The 8,228-nt window shown below is 36.2% G+C and overlaps 1 non-coding gene across 1 annotated transcript; it reads right to left on the reverse strand.

The window, feature by feature from the left end:
- Positions 1-1,094: 1,094 nt before the first annotated feature.
- Positions 1,095-1,201, reverse strand: LOC125169130 (U6 spliceosomal RNA). The gene has a single exon (XR_007153463.1). It is a non-coding gene; the product is annotated as a U6 spliceosomal RNA (small nuclear RNA).
- Between the last annotated feature and the right edge of the window lie 7,027 nt (positions 1,202-8,228).

Below are 8,228 nucleotides of genomic sequence, written 5' to 3' on the forward strand. Positions count from 1 at the left end.
TCTCCACATCCTCTCCAGCATCTATAGTCTCCGGATTTGTTCATTTTGGCCACTCTGACTGGCGTGAGGTGATACCTGAGTGTGGTTTTGATTTGTATTTCCCTGATAAGGAGCGACGCTGAACATCTTTTCATGTGCCTGTTGGCCATCCGGATGTCTTCTTTAGAGAAGTGTCTATTCATGTTTGCTGCCCATGTCTTCACTGGGTTATTTGTTTTTCGGGTGTGGAGTTTGGTGAGCTCTTTATAGATTTTGGATACTAGCCCTTTGTCCGATATGTCATTTGCGAATATCTTTTCCCATTCCGTTGGTTGCCTTTTAGTTTTGTTGGTTGTTTCCTTGGCTGTGCAGAAGCTTTTTATCTTCATAAGGTCCCAGTAATTCACTTTTGCTTTTAATTCCCTTGCCTTTGGGGATGTGTCCAGTAAGAGATTGCTACGGCTGAGGTCAGAGAGGTCTTTTCCTGCTTTCTCCTCTAAGGTTTTGATGGTTTCCTGTCTCACATTTAGGTCCTTTATCCATTTTGAGTTTATTTTTGTGAATGGTGTGAGAAAGTGGTCTAGTTTCAACCTTCTGCATGTTGCTGTCCAGTTCTCCCAGCACCATTTGTTAAAGAGGCTGTCTTTTTTCCATTGGATGTTCTTTCCTGCTTTGTCAAAGATGAGTTGGCCATACGTTTGTGGGTCTAGTTCTGGGGTTTCTATTCTATTCCATTGGTCTATGTGTCTGTTTTGGTGCCAATACCATGCTGTCTTGATGATGACAGCTTTGTAGTAGAGGCTAAAGTCTGGGATTGTGATGCCTCCTGCTTTGGTCTTCTTCTTCAAAATTCCTTTGGCTATTCGGGGCCTTTTGTGGTTCCATATGAATTTTAGGATTGCTTGTTCTAGTTTTGAGAAGAATGCTGGTGCAATTTTGATTGGGATTGCATTGAATGTGTAGATAGCTTTGGGTAGTATTGACATTTTGACAATATTTATTTTTCCAATCCATGAGCAGGGAATGTCTTTCCATTTCTTTAAATCTTCTTCAATTTCCTTCATAAGCTTTCTATAATTTTCAGCATACAGATCCTTTACATCTTTGGTTAGATTAAAAATATGGAACGCTTCACGAATTTGCGTGTCATCCTTGCGCAGGGGCCATGCTAATCTTCTCTGTATCGTTCCAATTTTAGTATATGTGCTGCCGAAGCGAGCACTATCTAGGCACTTATTACAAGGTATTGTAGTTTTGTGAATTCATTGAGCTGTACTTTTAAGATTTGTGCCGTTCTCTATTATGTGTCCCTTGAACAAAAAGTTTATCTTAAAGTAGAGCCAAAATAAAGCACATTTAGAAAACAAAACTTGAATGATTTTATTTTTTTATTTTTTAAAGTTTTTAAATTTTTATTTGTTTTTGAGAGAGTGTGAGTGAGGGAGGGCAGAGAGAGAAGGAGACACAGAATCTGAAGCAGGCTGAGGGCCCTGAGATGTCAGTACAGAGCCTGACATGGGGCTTAAACTCGGGAACTGCAAGAATATGACCTAGGCCGAAGTTGGATGCTTAATCGACTGAGCCACCCAGGCGCCCCAAAACTCGAATGATTTTAAAATAATTAGATTTTAAGTGTGGTAATATCACAAGGAAGTGTTTCTGAAAAAGTAAAACAATCATAGCTGAGATGTAAAAAGAAATGGCATGGTTAAAATACAAGGTAAACATGGGAGAAATATAGGCAAATATTTACTGATTAAAATAATAACAATAAAAACAATAACTAAACAACAACTATGCATATATTCATGGGTAAAAAGCAAGAAAGAAATGAAACTTCTAGTGATAATTGCATATAATACTCAAATGGTTGCAATAACATTTAAAGTGCTCTAAGTCCCGGGGTGCCTTGGTGGCTCAGTTCTTTAAGTGTCCAACTTCAGCTGAGGTCATGATCTCATGGTTCATGGGTTCAAGCCCTGAGTCAGGCTCTGTGTGACAGCTCAGAACCTGGAACCTGCTCCAGATTCTGTGTCTTTCTCTGTCTCTGCCTCTCCCCACTTCTGCTCTCTCTCTCTCTCTCTCTCTCTCTTTCTCTCTCAAATAATAAACATTAAAAAAAATTAAGTGTTCTAAGTTCCTTGTGTTGGAGGAAGGCAAATAATGCTGATTTAAACTGTAGAAAACTAGATATTTACTTTTAAATATTATCAGTAGAGAAGCTATCTGCTTCAAGCCATGAAGGAGTAACTGCCACCATAAACAACTACAAAATTATCTGACAATGGTTTTTTGATGTTGGATAATAGGCAGTACAGGACTGTGATTTCAGAATGGAAAGAAAAAAGCAAGCCCTGCTTTCTGCCTGGGAGAACTTTTGGGACCCTGACATGGAGAGGTGGAACCTAAGCAGAACACAGTGGTGTTACTGAGCTGAGGAAGCAAAGATGGGATTTCTAAGCTGCAGAAAGTGACTGGCATTTGTATGTTATACCTAAAGAAAAAGGCATAATGCAGAGAGTGGTGGTTCAGAAACAAAGATGGGATTTCTAAGCTGCAGAAAGTGGCTGGCATTTGTATGTTAGCATACCTAAAGAAAAAGTCATAATGCAGAGAGTGGTGGTTCAGAAACTTGTGAATGAGCTAACCATGAGTGTTTGGCCAAGAACATGGCTGCACATGCCATACACAGAAGGAACTCCATAAAACCTAGGAGAGATTTCCTGTTACAGGGACGAAACCTGAACAGACATGGCAGATATCTGCTGAGTGATATTGGCGTTTTGTACTGGTCATAAGTAGAGACATATTGCTGAATACCTTGGCCATTCAAGTTGTGATCCCCCAAAAAAGCCAAGGCCTAGGATTAAGAACCACACCTGGGGCGCCTGGGTGGCGCAGTTGGTTAAGCGTCCGACTTCAGCCAGGTCATGATCTCGCGGTCTGTGAGTTCGAGCCCCGCATCGGGCTCTGGGCTGACGGCTCAGAGCCTGGAGCCTGTTTCCGATTCTGTGTCTCCCTCTCTCTCTGCCCCTACCCCGTTCATGCTCTGTCTCTCTCTGTCCCCCCAAAAAATGAATAAACGTTGAAAAAAAAATTAAAAGAACCACACCTTAGAGTAAGGGCTAGGCTCTGGACTAAGTTTATAACTTAGGTGGAATAATACACCTAAACAAAGAATGAAACCAATAAAAACTGGAATAGAAGAATACCCTATTAATAACTTCCAGCCAGAACAAAACACAATACTCTTTAAAGCACTCCCTATAATCATCTATAATCTCTGGCATAATTAAAACATGACTAGACACAGGAAGAATCAGATAAAAATGTGGCCCATAATCAAGAAGAAAGAAGACAGTCAATACAAACAAAACCTAAGGTGATCCAAATGTTGGAAATAACAGACAATGACATTAAATCAACTCTTTTCAGTTTCTTCTAAAACATAAATAAAAATATATTCATAAAGAATGATCATATTGGGAAACTGGTATCCTGTCAACCCAGAATTCTGTAACCACTAAAAGTGTTCTTAAAAATGAAGATGAGGGCTGCCTGGGTGGCTCAGTCGGTTAAGTGTCCGACTTCAGCTCAGGTCATAATCTCACGGTTCGTGGGTTCAAGCCCCGCATCAGGTTCTGTGCTGACAGCTAGGAGCCTGGAGCCTGCTTCTGATTCTATGTCTCCCTCTCTCTCTCTGACCCCTCCCCTGATCATACTCTGTCTCTCTCTGTCTCTAAAAAATAAACAAATGTAAAAAAAAATGAAGATGAAATCAAGGTAAATAATAGCAGTGCATATATGTTTCCAGCAAACCTATACTACAAGAAATACCAAAAGGAAATTCCACAGGAAAATGAGATGGAAAACAAGAAAAGTTCCACAAATAGTTATTATTAATAATTATGAAGGATTATTTCTTTTTCTTTAGTTTGTGAAAACTCAACTTACTATTTTTTTAAAGATTATATTGTTAGGTAATCTCTACACCCAATGTATAGCTCAAACGTGCAACTCCAAGATCAAGAGTCACATGTTCTGCTGACTGAGCCAGCCACGCACGCCTCAACTCACTATTTAAATAAAAAAGTAATAACATTGTAATGAGAGTTTTATTGCCCATGTAGTTGTAAAATATATGATAATGGTTGTACAAAAGACAAGAGAGGTAAATAGAATTTTACTAATATTAGATTTTACACTTTATAGGAAGTTACAATAGTAACCATAATAGACAGTCATAAGTTAATGATGCATATTGAAATTCCTAGAGCAAATGGTAAATGCAAAATGGTATAATTAAGAAATGCAACAAAGAAATTAAAATGCAATAGTACATAAAAATTTGGTTATCAAAAATAAGGCAGTAAAGTGGGAAGAGAGGTGCAAATGATAGATTGGTTAACTCGAAAATATATATAAAAATGATAGACTTAACCTAACCAAAGCAATAATTGTATTGAATATAGATGGACCAACACTTTAAGTAATATCTGAGGTATTTATACTGTAAGAAAGCATCACACAACTGTATGTTATCTTCAAGACATATTTTATATACGAAGACAGAAATTGAAATAAGAGATAATTTGAAATGCAAACAGTAAGCACAGAAAGCTGGCATAACCATATTTATATCAAAATACACCAAAAGAATTATCAGAATTAAAGAGCAATATTTCGGGGCGCCTGGGTGGCGCAGTCGGTTAAGCATCCGACTTCAGCCAGGTCACGATCTCGCGGTCCGTGAGTTCGAGCCCCGCGTCAGGCTCTGGGCTGATGGCTCGGAGCCTGGAGCCTGTTTCCGATTCTGTGTCTCCCTCTCTCTCTGCCCCTCCCCCGTTCATGCTCTGTCTCTCTCTGTCCCAAAAATAAATAAACGTTAAAGAGCAATATTTCATAATGCTAAAAGATTCAATCTATCAACCTAATAGTTATTAATGCCTATATGCATAGTAAAAAATTCAAAATACATGAAGCAGAACTGGCAAAACTAAAGGGAGATTAGAATAATCATCAAATATAGTCTCTTAAAAACTAAAAAAATCAGTAAGGATACAGAATATATGAACAACTGTATAAACTCACTTGTCTAATTGACATTTATAGGCAACTTCAGAAAACATATTCTTTTCAAGTACACATGGGAGGTTCACCATGGAGGAACATTTATCATATGCTGGGCCAATAGTAAGTCTTAATATAGTTTACAGGGTTGAAATCATAAAACATTTATTCTCACCACAAGTGAATTAAATAAAAATTATGTATCTAGAAGAGACATGAATATTGGGATATAAAATAGCACACTCTGAAATGAACTATTGCTCAAAGAAGAAATTACCAAAAAAAATTGGAAAATGTATTGAACTGCAGGTAGTGGGTATAGAACACATCAATGTTAGTAGGAGCAACTAAGGCAGTACTCAAATGGGAATTTATGTTTTCAAATTTTTACATTTGAGAGGAAGTCTAAAATCAATGATCTCAGTTTATATCTTAAGAAATGTTTAAAGATCAGTAAGTTAACCCCCAAATTGGTAGAAGCAAACAACCAACCTAAGAGTAGAAATCAATGAAATTTTTTAAGAAATTAAAGTTGAGAAAATTAACAAAGCAAAAAAGTCGTTTCTCTAGAGAAATTAATAATATTGATAAACCCTGGCAAAATTAATCAAGAACAAAAAAGGAGAAAACACAAACTATTGAAAACAGGAATGAAGAGAAGGTATCACTTCCTGCTTTACAGACATAAATATGGTAATACAGGAATATAATAACCTTATGCCAATTTATCCAATAACAAAGAAAATAGACATTTTTTGAAAAATGCAACTTAGTAAAATTTTCACAAGAAGAAATTCTGAATTGCATGATATCTATGACAACTTGAGTTTATATTTAAAAAAATAAAACTATTCACAAAGAAAATTCCAAGCAGATAGCTTTACTAGTTAGTCTTATTAAACACTTCAAGAAGAAATAAAATCTTGCACAAACTCTTGAAGAAAATAGAGGAGGAAAAACATTTCCCAATTTATTTTGAGGCCATAGTACTTCTTCTACCAAAATTGGACAATGGCATTACAAGAAATGAAAATTACAGAGGAATATGTCTTCTGGATATAGGTAGAAAATTCTTTTAAAATTTATTAATTAATAAAATTCAGTATTAATCAAATTCATGATCAAGTGAGTCTGTGGTTTGATATATTTTATCTATATTGAAAAGTTCTCACAATTTACTCTTTTAATATTATTTTTGTCCCATGTCTATCACAAAAGCTAGATCTTGAACCTTTGTTTCTTTTTTTTCTCTTTGGTATTTTCCATCCTTTTGTCCTTCCATAGGCTTCAGCCTATTTTTGCCCTATCTTTCAGATCACTAATTCATTCTTTAACCATGTCTAATCTGCTGTTAAATCCATCCATTGAATATTTTCTTTAAAATCTTCAAGATTTTCTTTGTCTTTAGTTTTCTGCAGTTTGAATATAATTTGCTTAGTTGTTGTTATTTATTTATTGTATTTGTCTTGCTTGGGCTCTCAGAGATATTAATCTGTGGTTTGTCATCTGTCATTAATTTTGGAAAGTTCCCAGATATATCCTTCAAGTATTTTTTCCGTCTTTGGAGTGTGGCCTCCACAAGTGTTCCTATCCCTTCTTTAGGGGTGTAGATTTTCCCTCCCTGTCCCCTACTTCTTTCCATGGCTGCAGCATTTCCAGTCTATTTTCATGAAGTTGTGTCACATGTTGAGTGTTTTTTTTTTTTTTTTTTAATAGATGAGAAAGAAATCCTGGAGTAGACTAGAGTGAATTGGATTTTTCCTGCTGTAGCTGGAATGAGGTTTTAACATTACCCTCTGGTGAAGACCTTTCCCCTGGGAAGTAAGTCTTTGTCAGGAAGAAGGGTCTGGAAGGGATTATCAATGGCTGCTCTTCCATTCCTTTTGCCATGACCACAAAGGAATGTTTCTCATATCCTCACTTTGAGAACCTGATATGATTGCTGGAGGGAAAGAGTGTGCAAGTGTATGGGGAATCTTTCTATGATTGTAATCCCTAGGAGTTTCTTGCTCTCAAGCTAGTCTTCATTCAGCCTCTAGAAATTCATTAAACTGGTAATTAAATAAGTGATACTATTAATTTAGGGTCTCCAGCAGTTTCTGTTCTATGCAAACAAGTTTCAGGGGTTGTATCTCTCTGGCTGTACATGACTCCAGATTTTGGTGTGGCAGTTTGCCTGCATTTTCTTGCTGTAAGGACGGAAGTGTGACTACCAAGCTCTTTACATGTCAGATATTTAAAAAAAAAAAATTCCCATCCATTGAAATTATAATTTTAAGTTTTGATTTCAAGTGTTTAAATTTTTTTATATATAGATTTTTGTCTGTTTAAAAAAAATAGTGCTTACTTTCTGCCAACATCCAGTTTTTTTTAATCTCCTCTGAACATATTGAGTATAGTAATTTTAAAGTCTATTACTGTTCATTTCAATTTTCTGAGCCTGTTAGTCTATTTCTATTGAGTAATCATTGCTCCTATTTCTTTCTAACTGGTCTTGTCTCCTTGTGTGACTGGTTTCCTTTTTTTTTCCATAAACTTTTTAGTTTAGTTTTAGATTTACAGAAAAATTGCTAAATTAGTATATAAAGTTCCCTTATATCTATCTGTCACTGTTTTCCTATTGCTATTGTCTTATATTACTATGGTACTTTTGTGACAAAATGAACCGACATTGGTACCTAACCATTAGCTAAACTCCACGTTCAATTTCTGTATCAACAGTTTTACCGTAGTATTTGTTTTCTGTTTCAGGATCCTACCCAGAATGCCAAATTGCATATAGTTACTATGTTTCCTTAGCTTCTTCTGGTGTGTGGTAGTCTCTTAGACTTTCCATTTTTGATGACTTTGAGAATTTTAGAAGGTTTCTTGATTACTATTTATTGTGTGTTGGTCATGGCATTTGCAAACTTCTTACTAAAAATAGCTTGAGGTTTACAATAATATCTCCCACCATAGAAGATTCACATTCACCCCAAGTACCTGGGAGTGCAATCTGGGCTCACCTCAGAGTAATTCCCAGGACTAATGTGGTTCAAAGTTGGGCTGCATCCACAGAAAGGTCTTGTCTACTTCTGATTCATACTTATGTATATGATATAACCAATACAGGTACTAATACCAAGCAAAAGAGGTTTACTAGATCTCTTCTCCTTTTGGGTCTTCTATCAGTTATTGTC

Source organism: Prionailurus viverrinus, chromosome B3 (assembly GCF_022837055.1).
Source record: "Prionailurus viverrinus isolate Anna chromosome B3, UM_Priviv_1.0, whole genome shotgun sequence".
Taxonomy (NCBI): domain Eukaryota; kingdom Metazoa; phylum Chordata; class Mammalia; order Carnivora; family Felidae; genus Prionailurus; species Prionailurus viverrinus.